At 38.0% G+C, this 24,263-nt stretch overlaps 2 long non-coding RNA genes across 2 annotated transcripts; one reads left to right on the top strand and one right to left on the bottom strand.

Moving 5' to 3' along the window:
• Positions 1-6,184: 6,184 nt before the first annotated feature.
• On the bottom strand, positions 6,185-9,749 carry LOC144992313 (uncharacterized). The gene is made up of 5 exons (XR_013656182.1): positions 8,844-9,749; positions 8,268-8,325; positions 8,064-8,125; positions 7,156-7,251; positions 6,185-6,662 (listed from the first exon to the last, which is right to left on the bottom strand). It is a non-coding gene; the product is annotated as an uncharacterized LOC144992313 (long non-coding RNA).
• Positions 9,750-17,860: 8,111 nt separating this feature from the next.
• LOC144992315 (uncharacterized) lies at positions 17,861-23,691 on the top strand. The gene is made up of 2 exons (XR_013656185.1): positions 17,861-18,194; positions 21,698-23,691. It is a non-coding gene; the product is annotated as an uncharacterized LOC144992315 (long non-coding RNA).
• The last annotated feature ends 572 nt before the right edge of the window (positions 23,692-24,263 follow it).

The raw sequence follows: 24,263 nt of genomic DNA on the forward strand, positions 1-24,263 counted from the left end.
TTCATAAATTGGAAACAGAATTTGGACATGAACATTTCCATGTATTTGTATGTAACAGCAAACTCATTTTAAGCCTCACTGCAGGGACGCTTGCATTCCGGACAGTTTACTGTCCCTTCTCCTTACTTTCCTTGGAAAAACCCATAACTAAAACCTACTGTCTCTCATTGGGGGGTTCAGAAAATAATGCTAATCAGTTTCTTGCAACTTTCCTCCCAATCTCAGTCAATTGTGGAAGTGATGAGAATGGCAGACATATGGTTTATTATGGAAACGTGTTAAGTGTCCAACTATTCCTACATGTTCAGCCCAGAACTGCAGCTAATCCAGAGCAGCCCCAGAGTCTGACTAGGTGACAAAGGAGGAGGAGATCTCTGGAGGGTCTTCCACTTGTCACTATTTATCTCCTAAACACAGCACATGCTGAAGGCAGCAACACTACATCGGTGGTTTGTAACAGCAAGCTGTGATGGCAAAAACCTCTCTGACACACTTTTCTTTTTCTGGAATGAAAATCATGACAGAATGGAGAAACTTTCATCTTTTGCTGTTTGATGTCTTACCGTGGGTCCTTTATAAATTTGGAGTGACTGAGAGACAAGAAGCAACAAAGCCCCACTGTAGCATTTGTAAAAGAAAAATAGTTTTCTTATGTTTTTGAATGACAGAAGTATTCTCATGAAGTCAAATAGCCTTTTAGGCTGTTTTCATTGTAACTAATATGGCACCACTGATCCAATTTTCATTCATTTGCTGCTTTCTTTGATGTGATTATCAAAAGGCAAATCTGATTCCAGATCATTTTGTTAGTCAGCAGCACCAAAAGCAGAATTAAGTTTCAAAGTCTCAGATAAGTTATGACACTGATGCTAATGTCTTTGATTTGTACAGGGCTGGTCCAAACAAACACTGTCTTATTGTTATTACTATATTTACATTTGTTTATTGCTCTCTTTTGTCTCTTTGTTCTTTTTTCTATCTGAGTTTCTCTTTAGATATCATCCTTTCTTTTGCCCTTCCTTTCTTTACCTCTCAGCCCCTGAGACTCGAAATAGCCAAAGAGGGATCATGTTCGAGTTATGAATTTCCCAATTAGCAAAAGGTGGAGAGAGAGGATCATCAAAGTGGTACTCAAGTGACTAGTTCAAAAGCATTGCTTTTGCAGGCCATAGTTTTTATTTAGGAAGGCTTAATGTAGGCTATTGACTTCTATGTGAGGACCAGGATTAGGTCAAATATACTTCACTCACTAATGTATGCCTAATGGGTCTGCTATGGATTAGCCATAAAAGTGGATGATCATAAATATTTCTACACTTTAAAACATTTATGAGTGAAACCCAATCCCATTCGCCCAAAACTGCGAGTCACTAAGCAGCAGGCATAGATGTAGACACATGCTTCAGGTTAAAAAATAATGGAAAAAAATTGAGACTCAGCACAGTTGTATTGATCCAACTCTCACTCTGTAAAATGTGCTTTTGTTTTCAATTTTGTATGTTATTTAACTGGAATATACATGTGTGTGTTTTTTTGTTGTCGTTGTTGTTGGTGTTTTGGACAGAAGTCATGCTACGTCAGTATATGTACTAAGTACCTTGGGTTCTTTTGCATTCCTGCACAGATATAGACAAGTGACTGGATATTATACTTGAAAAGTTATTTGTGATCTTTAACTTCTAAAAGAAGTATCAGGGGTGTCACCCTTCAGGCCTTGAGGGCCTGCATCTTGAAATCCTGCTTTGTCTGCTGTTGATGACCTAGTTACAGGTGTGTTTAGTCAATAAGGAGCTTCATTGGCAGATAATTTGGAATAGATGTAGGCTGACGGCCGTCAAGGCCCGGAGTGTGACACAAGTGCAAGTAGATTTTGGTAAAGAACTGATATTTTGCTGTGAGTGATGAACATTGTATTAGCCAAAGTATCAGCTTTTCAGACCTCTCTTGCAAGAAAAAATATTAAATGCAAAATGCTTTTAACATCAATCGGTATAGTCTGTGTGTTTCTGTGATGAGTTTTGGATTGTACTCCAAGTGTGTCTTGCAGCTCCCTTGAGGCTCTTATGGCCACCTTAAGGGACATCATGAAAATGAATAGAATTGTTGTGCATGCTGTGAAGTATTTGTAAGGGTAATGCAGGTTACACACATGTGTGAGGGATGGGTGATCCTGCCATACCATGCCCTAACGGTGCAATCTAGTTTTTAGTTAGGTGCGTGCACTGGCTCCTTACTGACAGCATGCAAATACCCCACACATGGGGTGTACTGATGATACCTAAGTGCCTGTAGGAGGCCCAAACAAACTACACTCTGTCTATTTCTTTAAATTTCTAACATTCAGACTGTGTGCACATATCACGTGAACAGCACTAATGAGCTACTTGCGCAGTCCAAAGACATCGGGGGGGATTGAAAAAATTAAAAATCTGTATGACCTACTGGAGTCCCACCTACTTCCCCCTTGCTTACCCGTATATGTTGTTTAAGTGTTTGACCTGTTGCTTGTGTGCGTGTACATCCACCGAGCGGTCTACAATCTTATAATGTCATGAGGCCCACCTGCATGCCCCATACAAGTTAACCCATTTTTTACATGCAGACAGCCAATATCCACCCTTATACCATGGTCCGGTTGAATACTCGATTCTGATTGGCTGCTGGGTATGCGTTAAAACCTGATAACCGCATGGTGAAAAAAGAAGTTCCGGTCGGCTAGCTTAAATGATTTGTATCACTGCGCCGGCTTCTGTAAAACAACCTTTTGCTTCATCATCTGGGCAAAAACAAGCGGTAAGCGATTAACTTTCCCTCTGAATTGATGCTTTATTCAACCCATCGGGACGTTCAGCATATATATATCGCCGAATCTTGACTGCAGCGGTGGTGCTGCGCGACGCGTACTATATGTTACGTGATGCGGCGCATCGCGCCGCATCACGTAACATATAGTACGCTGTTTATGAGAAAAGTGATCCAAATCGAAAAAAAAACAAGAATAAAGTACTAAAACTGATTGAAAAATATTTTTTTTTGTAAATGACCATGGTATAAGCGGGTTAATGGCCTTCGAAGTGTGCGGTTACTACTTTTTAACGCACTTCGCAGAAGCAACCGTCCTCCGCTTCGCGTTGGACGGTTCAGGCTTCCACGGCGTGCGTTAAAAAGTAGTAACCGCACACTTCGTCGGCCATTAACCCTTACTTAATGGCTGTTGTGACAAAAGCACAAGATACTGGACCCTCAAGCGCATAAGACATTGTTAGAGATCGCTCACAGGGTAAGTTTGAGGTTCATTTATGTATGTGGCGGTTACATTTTGTGTCCGTGTGGACTTAATTCCACTTCTATGCTGACGACAGCCAGATTTACATACCGTTAAAGCGGGAAGAAGCATTTCTGCTCAACAGCTATTGGAGTGTATTGATGACATTAAGACATGGATGTCATGTAACTTCTTAAACTTAAACCAGGAAAAAATTGAGGTTCTGTTATTTGGTCCAAGTGACGTCTCTAAGGCACATGTCGACTTAGGAGTTTTAAATGATCACTTGAAGCAGGCAGCAACGAGTTTAAGTGTGAAACTGGACAGTATTCTAACTTTTAATACTCATATCAACTCAGTGGTCAAATCCAGTTTTTTTCACCTGAGACAACTGGCCAAGGTTAAACCTCTCCTCTCTCGTTATGACTTTGAGATTTTAATCCATGCTTTTATTTCAACTCGTTTGGATTACTGTAATGCTCTCTATGTTGGACTTTCCCAGAAATTACTTGCTCGATTGCAGTTAGTCCAAAATGCTGCTGCCCGTCTGCTAACTGATGCACGGAAACAAGAACATATTACTCCCATTCTGTCATCTCTTCATTGGCTCCCAGTTCGCTTACGCATTGATTTTAAAATTCTCTTATTTGTTTTTAAATGGACTCGTTCCAAAATATCTGTCTGACCTTATCCTATGAGGGGCCGTATAAGACATTATTTATTCTGAACCATTCACATTCATACATTCTTGCTCTCACAGTCATATATACTCTCTTTCGCATACATATATTCTCTTACGCATCCATATATTCTCTCTCTCACATTCATACATTCTTGCTCTCACAGTCATATATACTCTCTTTCGCATACATATATTCTCTTACGCATCCATATATTCTCTCTCTCACATTCATACATTCTTGCTCTCACAGTCATATATACTCTCTTTCGCATGCATATATTCTCACTTGCACATCCATATATTCTCTCTCTCGCATGCATATATATTACTTTACACATACATACATTCTCACTCTCATTGTCACTCTTAAAAAAGAATGTATGTATGTGAAAGACAAGTATATATGAACGTGTGAGGAAGAGTTTATATGTGTGTGTGAGAGAGGAGTATGCATGAAACGGAAGTGACTTTGCATGAAAAGGAAGGCAGATGATTTCTCGTGCTCTGATTGGACGAGAGGCCGCCACCTCCCATTTTGAAAAGACGCTAACACGAACCAATAAGAAGGCCATCGGAACCTTAAGAAATATTTTATCTTCACCTCAAGTGGTCACAAATCTGTCTGCATCTCTAGAGACACAAAGGAATGTCTCAAATACCAATAATGGTAATAGAAGTGCCACCGAAACAGAAAATCCGTATCCACCTTATTCCTAGCCCCCATGAGCCTTTGCGTGAATTATGGGCGACACTTCCGGTAGACGCTGGAACACGCATTTACATTAAAACAAATTCCTCTTGTTTTCGATCCATAACTACATATAAATGTGGGAAAACCAGCTGTCATTTCTTAAAAAAGGCAACGGTGAGGTGGAGATGAAATATTTATTAAGGTTCCGATGGCTGCAGGACCCCCGTGGCTACTTCTTGCCGGTTCGTTTTTTTTAAAAAATAAACTTTATTAACAATATCTTGCACATACAAAATACCAAACACAAAACTCCACTGTGTGCAAAATACAATCTTCACGTTCGCCATGAGAATGAACAAAAAAACATAATGATAACCATGTAAAACAGGTTATGCAAAAAGAAAACAAAAATAATAAGGCAAAGGAATCTGTTAAAGTTTCAGGAGAGACCATGTTTCAACTGTTCTGACAGCTTTTTTGTTAGTGGAAGATTTAATACTGTTCACATACAAAACCATTTCTTTCTGAAAAACATAAAACACGTTTTTTTTGTTGGCATATTTACACTTGTGTATAAAGTATTTAGCCATAATTATAAGTAAATTAACTACATATATTTTTTCTGCATTAAGTCTTTCTTGTGTAAAATATCCAAAAATAATATGCTCGTAAAATAATCTATAATCTTCACATAGATGAGTTCTTATAAAATGTATCACATCTTTCCAAAATAGTTGAGTGAAAGAGCAAAACCAAAAAAGATGAGGCACAGTTTCTGGTGAGGAATGACAGAATGAACAGTTTATGTCCAGATCTTTTTTAAACTTAGTAAAGAAATGTTTCACTGGATAAAATTTGTGAAGAATTTTGAAAGAAATTTCTCTGATTTTATTGGTGATGAAATACTTTTGTGGCAGGGTCCAAACCTTTTCCCACTGAATTCTACATCCAAAGCTGTTCCAGTATGAGATAACGGTTTTGTGGCAATCTCATTTTGAAACAGAGAACAGATACTTTGATTATTCCTGCTAGCTGAAAAACATACCTTTCCACAACACAAGTCTGTTAATTTGGGATTTCTTGCTTGTTCATGTTAGCGTCTGCACTGTAATCCCTAGCGAGTTGACTGAACTTAAAAATTATTTTGTAACAGATTACGCAACAGTTAAGTTATATTATTAAAACTTTTAAGTTAACATTTATTAAAATTCATATTGTCAGTTGGCTTACATTTGTATTATTTCATATAAAAAATATTAAGATTCCTCAACTTATAAAAGAGAGATTATTTACTTAAAGTTTTTAATATTTTCCAACTAAAAAACGCTTTAACTAACTATATTTTTATATTACTCAACTCATAAAATATGTAAAATTCACTCAAATGCTTTATAAATTCTTTAACTCATTAAATGTGTAGCATTGAAAATATTTAAAATTCTTCATCTTAAAATGTATTCTAAACAGAGATATTGATACTGCCCCACTACATTTTAAAGGCTAACATTGATAAAAACCAACAAACGTGAAGGCCACACAATAATGATTGCTTAATACACTTTTTTTAATTGCTCTTTAAAAAAAAAGCACAAATATCAAGAGGATGAAGAAACAATAAGTGCAATAAAACTGCATTATAAGAGTGCCACACAACATATTGACAAAAAGAGTTGGTTTTGTATTTTACGGCAGAAAAAGCAAATGATCACAACAAAACACATTAGTTACATAACACTTAAACCAACAAATAGTCCATTCTGGAAGACTCACTCAACGAAACATTCTTCAGCGTCAATAAATGTCCTTTCAGTGGTTTGCTGTCCTCAAGGCTCAAGACAGCATTCTGAATAAATATGAAGGCAAGTTCAAGTTTTTTGGGGTGCTGTAGGTCCAGAGCATAGATATCCCCGAAGAGTTAGAAGAGATTAGTCAGCCAGATGTGTGGGACCACTGACGGCAGCATCAGGAGCATCACCACGACAACTGAGAAGATACCCACAGAAGTGTCTGTGAGGTCTGGTATTCTGGAAAATACAAAACAAAAAACACAGATGAGTTCAGACCCTCAAAGATATTCATCACACTAATGTCCAAAACTGACATTCCTGCCACCTGTCAATAGGAATCTTTTCATGCTAACATTCTGTTAGCTTTTAATCAACTGGCTATGATGTTTTAAGGACCAACTCCAATTAAAATTGTGTTTTTAAAAAGTTCTTTAGCATTTTTCTGAAGGAGGACATTTATAAAATAATTTAAGACTAAACCTTCATTTTTCTTTATTCAAATAATGATGGATCAGGAGCAGAAAAGGTAAACGAAAAGGTTCCCACTCCTTCCAATCAGGAGTCCCTGATGTTCGCCTTTCATCTTCCGTCTCATTTTTAAAACCATTTAAAAATATCACTCAGTTTACAAACTACAAACAATTGCCCTATTTATTATGTCACTCAATAAAATCTCAATCAATATTAAAGGATTAGTGAAAACCATTGACAGGGAGTCGTGTGCACTTACTGTACAGGTCTTGAAGAAGTTGGAGGCATCTTCATGCAGATAAACAGGAAGTGCAAGGAGGACCATGGCCCGTCTCATGTTCACGTCACGCTGGTCCTAAAAGAATAAAAAGAAATATCCATTACCATTGAAGCAAATGCAGAGCAAACACTTCCAATATTTACTTAAGGAACTTTAAGAAATAATAAAATGATACCTTTTCTAGATGTCTATTTCTAGTAAGAGGACAATACAGTGTTTATGTCATGATCCACTTCAGGTCAAAGACCCAAAGTCATTTTTAAGGCAAGTTACACCTTGGCTTCTTACAGCTGTTTACAAATGATTTGTTATCCGTTTTTGAATTATGCACATTAGAAATTAACCTGGAGGTCATAAATCCTAACCAAGCTGGCCAGTTCCTGTCTGTTTTGGTGGACTTAGTCTCAGAAAAGGGCAGCTTTAAGTTACACAAACATGTAAAAACTGCACAATTTCCTCTGACTGCATCTACTCTACATAAATCCGTTTAAGATCTTGACAGATGAGTTTTCATGGTTTCAAATGATGGAATGGTGCTAATGCAACATCATTTTATTATTGTAATATACTGTCATAAAGACATGACAATATTCCAAAGTGTCTCCACATACATGGCAGTGGAAACACTTTGGAATATTGGCTATGTAGTACTGCAGTATTATATGTAGTACTGCATAGTGCCAAAGTAACAGAACACAACTTGCACCTCCATTCCATTGTGCCACCTTCAGCCTGCAATCTAAATATGTTTAGTTAAATTGTAAATAATTTCAGCTCTATTTAGACCTTTGGCTAGTTAAAATGTGCATAAATGTTTCCATGCTGCCGTATAAATCTAATAATGGTAATAGTTCAGGATGAATATATTAAATAAGTATAAAACTCACCCACTGACACCTCTTTTCTGGTGAAATGGTGACTTTCTGGTGAACTTTCTGAAGTTCAGTATCTGAAAAAGTCCAAAAGAGATTTTTCAATGTTAAAAAATGTTTCAATTATATTCTGATCAAAAAACATTTATTGCACTACACAACCTATTGCATTTTTTGTTTTTTTAAAATAGCTCTAGACAAATAACTGAGACAAGTTACCTCGCTGGCCTTGGCGTCTACCTGGAGGTGAAACACTGAACACTCTGTAGTTCGGTACCTGAACACAACACGAGCACGTTGATTAATTTATTTTTACAAAAACTTTTTTTATAACGGAGATCAGTGATTTATAAAAGCTTAAAGCTGCATTCAAAACCCAATGCTTCCATGTAGCAACCAGGCTTAAAACTGTTGGCGGTAGCTCCTCCCACACAACCGTTAGAGGCTTTGAGTGACATTTTTGGACAAATGTCCAGCAGCAAACTTTAGCCACAGACAGAGGCCTCCAACGCAAATTTCACACGCGGATCACGTTTAGTGTGATTGCAGCATAACAGATCATTTCTACCTCTGAAAAAAAAAAACCTCATCACTGTCGTAACTTACGGGCAGAAATGCATTTTGGGTTTGGCTCGCCATACGTCTGCTATGACGAACTAATCATGTATACATTTCCACATTAATCTCTAAAACAATCATAACACACATATGTTTAAACAACAGTAAACCACATTTACGGTAGTATAAGAGCATTTTTAAAGCATTCATTCAAAATAAACCATGAACGATACTTACCAAATTAAATCAGGGCTGAAGACAAGACGGCACCATCAGCGATGAGGCGGATGAAAAAAAAACCCGAGGTTGGGGCGTCTTGAAGCGGGACGAAATCGCAACGCTTTGCAGAATAATAAAATGCTCGACTTTCAATTTCAAACGTCGCATACTCGCATTCGGCAAATCCAACATGGCCACCTGAGCTAACGTAGAGAAAACGAAAGACCCTCCCACCAGTACGTGATGACGTCATGACGCTACTTCAGGGATCTCAAAATTTTTGAGTGCTAGATACAAATAAGCTTTAAATTATTTAGCACTGTTAAGTTAAATTTGAAAAAATCTTGATAGAGCTTAATACTTTATAGTTGAATCAACTACAAAATGACATTTAAGTTGTGTAACCTTAATAGTTATGAGTCAGTACAAGTGATAGGGTTTAGAGTGTGTTCAAAATGGGAGGTGGCGGCCTCTCGTCCAATCAGAGCACGAGAAATCATCTGCCTTCCGTTTCATTCAAAGTGCCTTCCTTTTCATTCAAAGTGCCTTCCTTTTCATGCAAAGTAACTTCCGTTTCATGCATACTCCTCTCTCACACACACATATAAACTCTTCCTCACACGATCATATATACTTGTCTTTCACATACATACATTCTTTTTTAAGAGTGACAATGAGAGTGAGAATGTATGTATGTGTAAAGTAATATATATGCATGCGAGAGAGAGAATATATGGATGTGCAAGTGAGAATATATGAATGCGTAAGAGAATATATATGCATGCGAGAGAGAGAATATATGGATGTGCAAGTGAGAATATATGTATGCGAAAGAGAGTATATATGACTGTGAGAGCAAGAATGTATGAATGTGAGAGAGAGAATATATGGATGCGTAAGAGAATATATGTATGCGAAAGAGAGTATATATGACTGTGAGAGCAAGAATGTATGAATGTGAATGGTTCAGAATAAATAATGTCTTATACGGCCCCTCATATTATCCAGGTGTACACTCCCCCCCGCTCCTTTAGGGCAACAAATCAGACACAGCTGGTCGTCTCGAAGACCAGGAGAAAACTGAGAGGTGACCGAGCCTTCTCAGTCTTCGGACCAAAAATCTGGAATGAATTTCCCCTGTACCTCAGACAGATAGACTCACTCGGTATTTTTAAACCTGCTCTTAAAACAAATTTTTGCACTTTGGCTTTCAATTGAGTTGGAATCCTGACCTATTTTATGTGTTTTATGCTTTATATTGTCATGTGCTTTTATTAAAGTTTGTTTTGTTCAGCGCTTTGGTGAACCTTGTTCTGTTTAAAGTGCTTTATAAATAAAGTTGAGTTGAGTTGAGTTAAGATGGACGGAATAAAAACGCTGTGATATCTCAGTATCTGTGAACCAGTAGCTGTCAGCCCATCTAAAAGTGAGCAAATTAGTTGTACTGACACCTCTTTTTGCAATGACAAAAAAGGCATTCATTCATTCAAAGCAATGCGTTTTGATGCCCCCCCCCCAAAAAAATACTCATTTCATTAATTTTCTCATGTTTTTACTTATCTTTGATCAAAATCAAGGGTGGCATTTTAAAAATTCTACTTTTCTGAAGTGAGTTTTTGTTGTGGCCCACATTAACAGTATTTTTCATCATAATTCGAAAACAATCACAGAAAAATATAGGAGAAACATTTGGAACTACACATTGTGATCTTTTTTACTTGGCACTATTCTGTATGATGATTCTCTACCATCCAACAATTTATTTATGTTTTTCTTTTCCTTTTTTTCCCTTTTCATACATAAGGGAATCAAGCATGGTGAAGAGTTACAGAGCTGTCACACCTTTGGCTTCTGCTGTGTTGAACTGAGCGTTTTTGAGTTTGGACTTTAAGTTATGGCATTCAGTTCTCCAAAAGGAACTTGAATCCTGAATCACAATTGTCACTCAGCTAATCAGCAGCTCACTGATGCAGTGGAGCTCTTATCGCTGGTGACTATGAGCACTTTGTCATCGCAGTCATAACACACAGGGCATTACTTTCTCGTTGAAAGCTTATTAAAAGATCATGAAAGCTATAAGAGGACTCACACCACTGCTCCTTTCCAGGCTGCTGAGCTTTTTTCCGTCTCGTGCCATGCAGGGAGGTTTCTTTTCAGCTCCTAGTCTTACTGTGATCTGCTCAGTACAAGCTGAACACACTTCTACACTGATGACACACAAAATCAACACTAAGAGTAGTGCTGCAGGAATGATAATTTCATGTACTGATGTAAGAACGTTTCTGAAGTGATGCAATCAGTCAGTTTTACTCTGCTAGTTAGTAATATCAGTAAAAATTAGCTATTTTTGCAAGATGTAGACGACTGTTAGAAGTCCAATCCTGATTTGAAAAAAAGTAATGAAATACTCATTTGCTATAATTTTAGAAACTCTCTTTTTTTTTACCCTTTACACGTAAGCATATGCCCTGTTAGTCGTGATATGTGGTTTGTGAAGACCTCGAAGAAGAAGTCAGGGCATAGACGCGGCATAAACCAATTTTTTAATACACATTACTTATGACATGACAAAAAACCCCAAGAAAATTACCCTCACAAAAAAATAAAAACAGAACCTCAACTTTTTTAAACTAAATAAGACGAATTAGTGGGCTGCTTTGTCTTCTCACTTGTTTTGGTCATTGCGGCTTGCAACCCCTCTCGGATCTGCAATCAGCTTCAAGCATATTACTCGAGCATACCTTTATATTGACTTCTTTTATGAATTTACCAATCAGTTCATTGTGGTTTGTCATTACATTCCAGTCTTAGACTGCCAAGATTTTTATATTCAAATTAAAGACACTTTTTGCATTTGTACAATCAGATTTTTTCCCCAGATTGTGAATCATCTCTGAATCTGTTTTTATGTTACTGACCACATTCCGTGCATCTGGATTTTATATTTTGCAATCCTGTTGTTCATATAACAACCGTAATACTTAGCCTCCTTTGTATTAGATTATGAATAGTGGAATACCCCTCAAATCTCAATGATTATTGGATTTTTTTCCTGCAGTTGACAGACAAAAGGAATATTTTCCAGCAAAGTTCAGTAGCACCATCTCCCAGCCCTTTGTTCTTTGCCTCTCACTGAACATGGTAGAGATACTGGAGCCCTGTTTTGCCGGCACAGTGTCATTGTTCTGCTCATCTATTTTTACCTAGAGAGCTTGGAGTTTCATAGTTTCATAGTTTTCTAGAGCAGTTTCTGTGCTCTGACTTTTTAGTAATTGTTTATATCTCTTTAGTGTTCCTCAAGGAAGCATGCAAGGAACCCTTATCACTGATCATCTGCTTTACCTCTAATCTCAAAAACTATTTAATTTACATTCTTGGGTTGTATTTATTCAGGGTCATCATGTAGATATCACCATAAACTCAAAACATGACCAAAATGTTTTGTAAAAGATGGTTCCAAAGAAGGAACTAAGAGATAAACTGATCTCCAGTGAAAAAACAAAGACTTAGATGGATCTAAGCAAAAATAACAAGAGGTGGAAATGAAACCAGGTGTGACAAGTGACAGGAAGCAAACTACAGCACATATAGCTATGGATGTAAATAACAATCAATGAAGAAACATTAGAGAGACCACCGGACCAGGATCGCATCTGGGTGCTGTTCTTGACCTTTCAGCTGGCTCCTCTCTTACTGGTCATTAACAACCCACAGGTGAGTTTAGAAACAGAGTGACCACTAAATCAAGATCATGCTTGCTGATTCAGCTCTCTTCACCACAAACAGCTGAGTCAGCAGAACTGTAGATGCCATGGAGATTGACTGGTTTGTAATGTCACACTACATCTTTCTTTTACTTGTGATTCCTAAACTCCTTCATCTCGGGTAATGACCTAAACCTCTAATCTGTACCCCAAAGTTATTCAACAGTTTAGAATTACAGCCTTGGCCTTGGCCTTAGAGTTGTTGATTTTCAGCTCAAACATTTTATGCATGTACCTTCAAACCTGTTTTAGTAAATACTTAATCAGGCAAATTCAATAAGGTGAGCACATTGTCAAAATAATAAAAGGAGCTGATTTTAAAGCTCCCAAAGAAAAACCTCCTTACCAAATGGCTGCACCAAAACATTCTGTATGTTCACAGAATTTGTGAAAACAGGCAATACTGGCAGACTCCAACTCTGGAAGCTGTTACTAGTCATAAGTGTGGCATTTCAAGTATTTCTTGGGCTTTTCTCTAAACCCAGGCCTGGGAGAGGGGGTCTAAGGCAAGGTTAGCCTTAGGAACCCACTTGGTCTCCCCTCCTGTCTGCCATCCACCTAGAGGAGGAACTGTGAATTTGGGTGGGTTGTGAATGGTTGGTAGCCAAAGGCAGGCAACCTTGGTGTTCCATTTGGCCACCAAATGAGAAAAAACAAAAAAAAGAATTCAATAAAAATTAGCAAAACAATCGAAAAAATAACGTAGAGAATCCAACCACGGATTAAAATTCCAGCTGATCTGTTGTCCCCCAAACCTAACTAATATATAATTTAATATATAATTTTAAGATATGTGTATACTTATTTAAAAGAAGTTTCATGCTAAATATCTAGCACACTATTGCTGCAAAGCAGAAGGAGTGCAAAAAGTTTAATGTCATTGAGAATCAGATGAAGAGCAACATAATCCGGCACCTGTCCTGACAGATCATCCTTGACAGACAGCATCATAATGACAATCTCCAACTACTACACTTAGCAAGCTCACGGAGGATTCTGGTGGATCGTTCAGGTTGACTTCTTTGTTTCTCTATACATTTTCATTGTGATTGACAGCTCGGGAATGGAGGAACAAAGACAGAGGGAGAGGAGGAGAGAGGCAAAGATGAAATTGGCATGAAAACAGAAAAAGAGGAAGAAGGTGAGAAGGTGGACAGAAATATTTAGAGCCCTCTGACAATGGCAGGTTTGAGCGGCCCTTCAGTGCGATGAAACTCCTCCACACATGACTCAGCTGCACAACAGGGAAAAAATACAGCCATTTTTATCAATTACCACAGAGGAATGGCAGGGAATGGAGATGTACAAGAAATGAATGATTTGATGTGGGGGTTTCAGTTTCTTTTTTCACATTTTAAGTATTTTTCACATTAAAATGTTTGACGATATGTTTGGAGAAAAGATTTCTGCCAACACTTTATTATGTTATTTAACTCTTATTGCAGTGACAGACACACACCTAAACGGAAATAATGGCAAGCTTGTAGCTGATATGAAGCTCTGTTGGACAAACTGTTAAAGGTTTTCGTTTTTTTTGTCATCTTGGTACAAAGCAGCAATGTTTATGCCACATTGTTTTCATTTGATTTTACTTTCATTTGCAAGAACTCATTTTTATTTTTTATCTTGTTGATCTTTTTAGCTAAATTTGTAGTTTAAAATACACAATAATCATTATAAACAGGACTTATCTTAATATCTTAGGATAAAACCTCAGTCTCCAGGCTCTGTAAAATATTTGGTTTCTTTTTTCTAGTTTCTTTTTTTTTACAGTCATTTTACCCAACCATGTCCAGAAGGTATCCGATTGGTTATGTGTTGTCTCACAGCAATGTTTTATTTCTTGGACTAGTTGTTTTTTTATGCTTGACTCACTCCTAGGTCAGTGTTTAATGGGTGAACAGGCAGGCAACAACATAATAAATCCACCTAATAAGTCCTTTGGAAAGCCTGAAGAACTCAGCTCTAAACCACTCTAAAAGAAATGGAACAAAAATATGAAAAATTAGCTTTGCACACAACTGTGTGTTAATATTATGCTAACATAAAAATGCTTTCTGTCAAATACGTATAATGTGGTAAGTAAATCAAAAATACTTTTATGTGAAAGCTTTTACACAAACTGTAAACAGACCAGGCTAACAGAAAAACATTCAAGCTGGAAGAAAGTTAATTGGTCTAACATGGTGATGGATGACATTATGCTAGCTGGGCTGCAACAACAATGACTTTTACTCATTAAAATGTTCTGGGCTTGGAGACATCTGTAATAGCTGTGGTCATAGATGAATGGAAACTTTGCTGCATAGAGAAACTCAGGGTGCACTTGCTTGCTGCAATGTTTTCAGGTTCTGTGGTTGCAGAACAACCTACTCCCTGTTTCTTTATCACCTGAAACAAAGCATTTCCTTCAACTTGTTTTGTGGTATAGCCATACATTTTCAATTGGTCACACATGTTTTTTCTAGTAATTTTTCCAGTCAAATTTCCTTTTCTAATAACTTCCCTTGTCTGAATATCGTCACGGGTTACATGCTTTTTAGCTAATAGCTTGATGACACTTTACAGACTGAAAGGCCAGCAAAGGTCGCTTTCCCGAAAAATTAATGATTTCTTTCCTTCATGGTGTGGTTCAGCTGAAGTAAAGGCTTTCATGAAAATTGCACTTTATGTTGAACTTGACTGACTGCTACAGGGCTGGTGTGAGATTTGTAACAGTGTTCACACTGTTCACACCTTTATTCTTCACTTTGGTCTTACATTTGGTTATATAAGAACACAGTGTAATATGTCAAGTGTTGTCATTCATTTGACGTTGAATTCATCTCATTCTAAGATGTCACATTTTAACCTGAATATTAAATCTATTTTTCTCTTCACCACACATCCAACAAGGATGCAGGCTCTGTGTCACTAGCTAAGCAGTTGAAAACTGTTCAATCAATCAGTCAGTTGATGTCCAGTGTGTTTTAATTAATAATTTGTTACTGAATGTAATTTAACATTCAACAACCATCACAGTTTGACAGATTCCACTTGGTACATTTTTTGTTGAAGCACAAGCCTTTGACTTTTGCCACTCAAGTAAGGACAGATAATCCAAACATAAACTCCATGAATACAGCATTGCATGTCATCACTATTATTATATGTCGGGTGTTTTAAAGCAATGAAATATACCTAAATGTCTATTTTTTATAGTCAGGCTAAAATGGGGAGGAAGAGCAGTCAGCACATGATCAGATGGTCGCAGGCTCTGTTCCCACCTTTCCTGATAATGTGCCAAAGTGTCCTTAGCCAAAGTTCCGGCCCCTCACATTGCTCCTGGTAGTTACAGGTTAGTGTTTTTGTATGACAGCTGGGTCGCCATCAGTTTGTGAATGTATATGTGCATGGTGCAATCGGACACATGACTGTAAAGGACTTTGAAACTTCATTAAAGTAGAAAACTATTAAATAAATCCACAACCACTTTTACCATTTTCCATTTTTTCAACAGATTTTTTTAAACTGATCGTGCTTCTACTGATGCCCACTAAATGAGACACTGATAACCAACAAAGGCTTTACACAAACCCATTTCCAAACACAACATTTGCTTTTGCACATTGTCTTCCTCTACAAATCAAGACTCAGCTGCAGTCTTAGAAATTAGGAATATCAGAAATGCAGTAGAACTGATATATTAGGCACACAGTTATCAAAAAAAGTGAGAGCTTAATGAATAAAACACATAAAAAATACAAGTTTAGTTTAGACAAATCAGCACTTTAACAGTCTTTCTGACTAAGCTCAAATTTTTCATTACAAGAATAGTCTGTCAAATAGGATGCTTTAATCTGCTTGTTAAACAGTCAGTAACAAAATCCTTTTATATCTTCAGCAATCTTTGCCATCTGTCCAAATTCTGCTGTTACAAAGGAGTAAATTACCAGCCAAGACAAGGACTGTCTAAACTTGTCAAATTGTGAAAGAAAATAGCCTTTAGGGTTTTTTTATTATCTTGTGAAGCATAAGATACAATGGACCACTTTTACAAAAGATAAGATGCAGCAACCAACCAAGCAGCACCTTGAGCCTTACAGCCGATCGTGATAAAGTGGTAACACAATATTGGAAAAGACAGCTAGATAGATAAAAAAAGATACAAGGTGCTTATGTAGCTTAGTGGAGGTGAAAGTGGCTCCTCTTAATGCCAGGAATCCCAATGAATTCCTTCAAGCCCATATTCCTGGGCTTGTGCGAATTTTCAACTAGGTCAAGGAAAAAGAGGGAATTTCCTCTTAAGTTCTGAGCACCATTTGCTTTGTAATGATGACTGGAGTATCAGTAAGAAAGTTCAGACCTCAACCGTGGCAAAAACAATAGATGCATTTAAATCCAGCTCAAAATATCACATTTGCCTAATTATACATCTTTGAATTTACATAATAGTGAACAAGGTTTAAACTAATAAAATGTATTCAAACTGAGACAATTTTATGAACTGAAACTGACTGATGGACCAGTGATCATAATGATCTGATCATTCTGGCAGAGTTCCTATCTTTTTTTCTGTTGTGCACACATGCCACAAATGAAACCAAACAGTGTGTTTAAACGAGTGCTGCTCTTTTGTTCCCCGCTGTGAGTCAGGTCAGGAGGAGGCTGGCAGCAGATAGTGTGTGTTCAATGCATCGCTGCTCAGGAGTCAATTAACTTGGGTCTGTGCAAATGAATAGAACAAGGACATAATCAGCTCCAATATCCCACTAAGCCATGCCTCCTGACGCATCTATTAAAGCATGCTGGTACATCGACTTCCTTGGACTTTAATGAGATGAATCTTAAGTGGTAGAGGTTCTGTCTCTTCTCTCTTTTTCTTCTAGAGAGATGATATCGAGAAGTTAATGTTATGGCTTAGCTAAAAAGTTTTTGGACGAGCTTTTGTTTTGGATAACATCTCACACCACAGGACTGTGCCAGTGTGAAGGAATTTGTTTTATTATTATCATTGTTTAAATGTATTTCTTTAAATGTTAACTCAGATTGACCTTTTTACCTCTTCTGAAAACAGTTCTGTGTGTTTGGTCATCTGCTTCTCATGCCCAGCCAGGAACAGGGGGGTTTTACGACACACTGTCCTCAGCTGATAAGTGATACTGTTTGAAGTTAGAATCCACCAAAGGGGTCATTGTATGACACCCCCTAATGAACTTTTTGTCTTTGTCTTGAATTGTTACCTCCCACTTGTGTTCTTAATAAAAGCAGCACAGGGAGGGGCAGACCTTTGAGAAGAGAAACGTGGTGGACCTTTTCCAACACATTTGCTCCTCTCCCTCGTGCATGAGAAACTTGATTCTTGTTGTGGTTTGTTGTTTATAATTGTGTTTTTCTTTAATGTTTAGATGCATTTATCTGACATTCTTTGGTCCATTCGAGCCGGATGACAACATATCTGCGTCCTTGGGGGAGGATCATGCCGATTGAAGTCTGTGCACAGCCCGTGAGACTAGGTCTCCGGAGGAAAGTCCGTCGTAGTGAATTCTACGCCGGCCAATCGACTGGTCTGATCCCTGGGTCCGGATTGACGTTATTCGTTAACCAGTCAGACCACAACGACAAGGCAAGTACAGCGCTTTTTCAGGGGTTCAAGTCCCCGAAGTGGCCCAGAATTCTGAGGGACAGGTTCAAGTCCTGTTGCCTAAAACACGTGTGGGTTTGGAGTCCCGGAAAAGTCCAGAATTCTAAATAAAGGTGTAGGTTCGAGTCCTGCAGCCTAAAACGCGTAAGAGGGTTCAAGTCCCTAAAAGGCCTAGAATAACAACAAAAATAAAATAAAAAAAGGTTTTTTTTTGGTGTGAATGTGTGTGCATGTGTGAAAGGAGTGAACTTGTTCGAAGCAGTGAGCAGCTGGAAACCTTGCGGTGTTAACACAAGGCTGCTTGTTGGAGTAGAACAAGATTTCATCTCATTAGGCTTTAGGTGAAAAGAACCCAGAGTCTAAAACGGGTTTTGCTCCTGGGAGGACCCTAAACGTGTGACCGGATCAGACAATAGGTCTGACCTAGAAGCTTGTTGCACGGGGAGTGAAATTCGGTCCTGAGAGAAATTCTCTGTTGGTTCTGATCACACTCTGTGACTAACGTAAATGTAAAAAAATAGAAAAAATATAAAAAATGGGGGAATTCAAATAAAAAAGTTGAATTACCATGAGATTAAAAATATATAGAAAGAGGTTCATCCAGGTTCAACTACATTCTTGGTAAAATGGGATAAAAACTACAATTTTAAGGGGAATGTACTGAATTAGTTCAATGGTTACCAATTAATAACAGAATAAAAACTAAAAAAGAAACAAAAAAAAAATAGTGAAGAATTAATTTGTGCAAAACTGTGCTTAAATGAAGCAACGAAAAATAAAGAATGGCATTCAGAAAAGTAAAACTAGAGAAGCATGTCTGATTGCTAAAAAAAGGAGGATAAATCAGTTGTGAGACTCAGACCCCTGCAACAGCAGGCTGCAGCGGGCTGCAGGCCGAGCAGGAGCAGGATGAAAGGGGGGGAGAGCAGAAACCAGCTGATTTCTCACCTCCTCCCTACCAGGGGACAAATGCTCCTCTGTTGACGGGTTTTTACCCACCAGTGACTGATTTAAATAAACCAGAAAAAGAAAAAATAATGTTAGGAGGAAAAGGGAAAAAACTTGAATGGAGTAAAACTATGGGGGTTGGTTTGGAAGAAGCTGGAGAGTCATCTAAAGTTGCAGAGACATTTCCAATCATTGAAGTGCCCAATCCTAGAGCTGGAGCAGATGGCCAGAGGCCTACACTTCTTTTGTTTAGCACCTGGACATTAGAGGATGTTAGGAAGGCAGTGAGGGGAGTTATCTCTCACAGGGAAAATCCACAGGATTTTCATGAGCAAATGATGGAAGTTCAGAGAGCTTATCATCTGAATGGCATTGAATGTCAACAAGCATGGATGACTGCTATGAAAGCAGACTGGGCAAAAGTAAAGGAATCCTATGAATGATGACGATCCACCCAGACCTCTTCCACATAACAGTTTAAGAGTTGATTCAAAGTCTTACACTTTTAGGACAAAGAATTAGAGAAGCCTTTCCAATGAGACCTGATTATGGAAAGATTGGTCAAACTAAGCAAAAAGATGGAGAATTAGTGTTTGATTTTAGAGTCAAATTTGAAGAAGTTTTAAAGCTAATTGTGGACTCAGGGATAATGATAATGATGATGGTCCCTATAGACAGCAGCTGAAACAAGCTTTACTGCAAGCTATGAGACCAGAGATTGCAGACTAGATAAGGAAACTTTACGTTGATCTACCAACAGGAGCACTACAACAGTTTAGGAATTTTGCTGTTCATGCAGAAAAAGTGATGGTGAATAAAAAGAAATTTAGGAATCAAAGTGAACATACATTTTGGCAGGAGGAAAGTAGTGATGTGTTTTTTGGAAGGAATGTGAACAGAGGAAGAAATTGTGGTCGTGGAAAAGGAAATTTTAAAGAAAATTTTTGAAGAAGGTCTAGAGGAAGTAGCAACAGAGGGTCAGAGCAGGTTGATGATGGATGTTGGATTTGTGGACAGAGAGATCATTGGGAGAGAGATTGTCCTGAAAGGAAGAAATCAGATTGACTAGATGGTAGAAGTAATGTCAAGATTAACAATGAATCTGAACCAGAAATTCAACGAATTAGTGATGAATTTTTAGATCTCACTGAAAGAGAAATAGTTTTTGTTGATGGGTCAGCAAAGAAAGATGAAACAGGCAGAAACAAAGTGGGTTTTGCTGTTGTAACTCAAGATAAGGTTTTGAAGGCAGGACCCCTGCCTGGAAATTACTCAGCACAATCAGCAGAGTTGACAGCCTTAATTGAAGCATGCAAACTGTTTAAAGATAAGCCAGTTACAATCTACACTGATAGCCAATATGCGTTTGCTACAGTGCATTTTATTTTGTCAACAGTGGAAGAACTCAGGGTTAAAACATCAACAGGAAAACCAGTAACGCATGTAGACTTACTGAAAGAATTATTGACTGCTGTAATGTTACCATCTAAAGTGGCAATATGTAAATGCGAGGGACACACACGAAAAAACAGATCATATTTCTAAAGGGAATGCCTTTGCAGATGTAACAAAAAAAGCAAGCTGCAAAAAAAAAGATTTAGAAAAATGCACAAATGAGGATGTGACTGCAGATGCAACCGATGATGTTTTAAAAGAAATGCAACACAGCGCACCGAAACAAGAAAAAGATTTATGGTTGAAAAAGGGAGCAAAGTTGGAACAAAGTCTTTATGTCAGCACAGAAGGAAAACCTATTTTACCAAAATCCATGTACAAATGGGCAGCAATTTTGAGTCATGGGCTTTGCCATGATTCAACAGGGGGGAGGATGAATTTATTAGAGAAATATTATACAACTTATGGATTTATTCTCTATTCAAAAAACTTTTTGTAAACAATGTGTTACATGTATGCATCATAATCCCCAAGGCAATGTTAAATTTAAGAGAGGAAGATTTTCTGTACCACCTTTTCCTTTCCATACAATCCTTATGGATTTTATTAAATTAAATAAAAGCAAAAAAAAATTGAAATATTGTTTAGTGATTATTGATGCATTTTCCAAATGGGTTGAAATCTTTCCATGTGCAACACAAGACGCTATTACAGTAGCTAAAGCTATTTGTAAAAGAATGATCCCAACTTTTGGCTTTTGTGATAATGGTACACATTTTGTAAATCAAGTGATAGATCTAAAGAGACATTGTAGTTATCACCCACAGAGTGCAGGATTAGTTAAGAGAACTAATAGCACTATCAAATCAAAGTTAAAGAAATGCATGGAAGAGACAAACAGACAGTAGCCTGACTGCATAGACTTAGTTCAGCTAAGCATGCGTATCACACGCACAGCAGGTCAACCTTTAACGCCTTTTGAAATGTTGTATGGACGTTCTTATAGGTTACCAGACCTTGATCCTACACAGCAACATTCTCCAGATGATGATGCAAATTTAGTGGATTATTTGAGAAAAATGTTTACCACTAAAGATGTTCAAAGGACAAATCAAGTGCCAGATTCCTTCTTATCTCCACAGGACACTTCACCAGTGCAGGTTGGTGACTGGGTGTTTGTGGAGGCCATAAAAAGGAAGTGTTGGTCCAGCCCACGGGGGGAAGGGCCATTCCAAGTCCTGCTGACTACACCAACAGCTGTAAAGATTGCTGAAAGGACGTTTTGGATCCACCTGTCACACTGCAAGAAAAAGCATCTGGGTGAGGCTAATTCCAACTGCTAGGTGGGGAAGTCTGACTACAAAGGGAGGCAGCTGTATAGAAGCTGCTTGTCTCAACGTCAGCGAAGCCGAGACATCCACCTAGTCTTAGGGAAGAAAGCACACCAGAACTCTTTTGCACTACACGGATCCTACACTGTTAGAGGACTTGAGGAGGTGATGTGCTAGTAACCTCTCCCTCCCGAAGATAGGTACATATCCACCATGGCGTGTCCAACTGGGCTAAGAGACAGTTTATTTTGTTTACTGTTCCTGCTATTCCTGACAGGGGCAACCACATGGATTTGATTCTTTTGGAATCATTATCCACCTGCAAGAAGAACCACCAACGAGGACAGACTAAACATTTCTCGACGATGGCTGATCCAGATAATCAATGACAGGGTTTCCCATGCAGTTCCCTGCCCCAGAGGACGTTGTGTTGGATCTAATCCAGATTTAATTCCAGGTAACAATGGTACTTATGTGGTTGATCAAATGTTTTGGTTATGTGGGCAGGCCCTCTACCTCAGTCTGCCTAGAGACTGGAGTGGGATTTGTGCTTCTGTAAAGGTCACAGGTCACACTTTCATAGTTTCTGCAGTCCATGAGCCTCACCTGCGCTACAGACGTAACCTTATTGATGTCAAGCCACATGATTCCATTTGGGGATCACATGTTCCTGGAGACCATAAACACTGGAATACTGGGGAAAAGGTAACTATGGCATTGTTTCCCTGAGTGGGAAATGCTAAAAACACTTTCAGAATTGAGACCATTGATTATAGATTAGGTTTATTTTTGATTATTTTTGAACGCTACAATTAAAGCATTTAAAGGCTATAGTGAAGAAATGTCAAGCATGAGACTTATGGTTCTACAGAACAGATTGGTTTTGGACTTATTGGTTGCTCAGGAGGGAGGTGTTTGTAAAATGTTAAATGACACCTGTTGTACATTTATTCCTGACAACATCGATGAAGGTCACAGCATCACCGAAGCATTACATCAACTTGAAAAGGTTCAGCAGGCAATTCAGGATGACAGGAAATCCCAATCTTGGGATTTCTTCTCCTGGTTTGCTTTTGGTTCCTGGTGGCAACTTTTGTTAAAAATAGTGACACCTATTCTTATGGTACTGATCATATGTTGTGTGTTCACTATGTGCATTTTTCCTTGTATTCAATCTATGATTTCCAGAGCAGTAAATGGTGGAGTACAAAGTGTTCTTCTGAGTCAAGAATACAACTTGTTATTAAAGGGAGAACAAGATGACTGTAATGATTTTGAAATTGAAATGACTTGAAAAAAAAAAAAAAAAAAACTTCTCATCTGAGTGTAAATTGAAAGTGTTATGAAAATGAAGATGTCACAGAAAACTGAAAAGAGATGTGATATTGGATGTGAGATTTTAACATTTATCAATGATAAACAGGAGGGAGTATGTGAAGGAATTTGTTTTATTATTATCATTGTTTAAATGTATTTCTTTAAATGTTAACTCAGATTGACCTTTTTACCTCTTCTGAAAACAGTTCTGTGTGTTTGGTCATCTGCTTCTCATGCCCAGCCAGGAACAGGGGGGTTTTACGACACACTGTCCTCAGCTGATAAGTGATACTGTTTGAAGTTAGAATCCACCAAAGGGGTCATTGTATGACACCCCCTAATGAACTTTTTGTCTTTGTCTTGAATTGTTACCTCCCACTTGTGTTCTTAATAAAAGCAGCACAGGGAGGGGCAGACCTTTGAGAAGAGAAACGTGGTGGACCTTTTCCAACACATTTGCTCCTCTCCCTCGTGCATGAGAAACTTGATTCTTGTTGTGGTTTGTTGTTTATAATTGTGTTTTTCTTTAATGTTTAGATGCATTTATCTGACAGCCAGCTTAACCATTATGAAATAGAACAGAGTGCGTTACAAGCGTTTTTAATTAATTACCTTCCCTTGGCCACAAACACAGCTTCAGTCACTGCGCACCATCGCCCCCAAACACTAATCCAGGAAATCCATGCTGACAATTCTCTCGAGGCTGTCTTCATCTTTTAGCATTCATTTCCATTCCCTTTTTACTTGTGCAAATCCACTGGAGGAATTTTAGGTTAAAGACAAACTCCAAAGAGTAAATTTGCTGCCCTTCCCAATGTGGGCAGCACAAAACATTAATCAGATGAAATGTGTCCATCCTACATCACCAGTTTAGCATCAAACTAACATAAATGTCTGTTGTTCATTCATTTACAATTGACCCCCTGTACTCTAAATTATCCAGAGCTCCAGACCAAGGCTGGGTGCTGCATTCCAGTCTTTGAAACATTCTATGATACAAAAATCCTTCCAACCTGTATCGCACACATAATTAGAAAGTGCTTTCAAATACTTCCCCTCA

Source organism: Oryzias latipes, chromosome 5 (assembly GCF_053564925.1).
Source record: "Oryzias latipes strain Hd-rR chromosome 5, Olatipes_Hd-rR_3.1".
In the NCBI taxonomy this organism is placed as follows: domain Eukaryota; kingdom Metazoa; phylum Chordata; class Actinopteri; order Beloniformes; family Adrianichthyidae; genus Oryzias; species Oryzias latipes.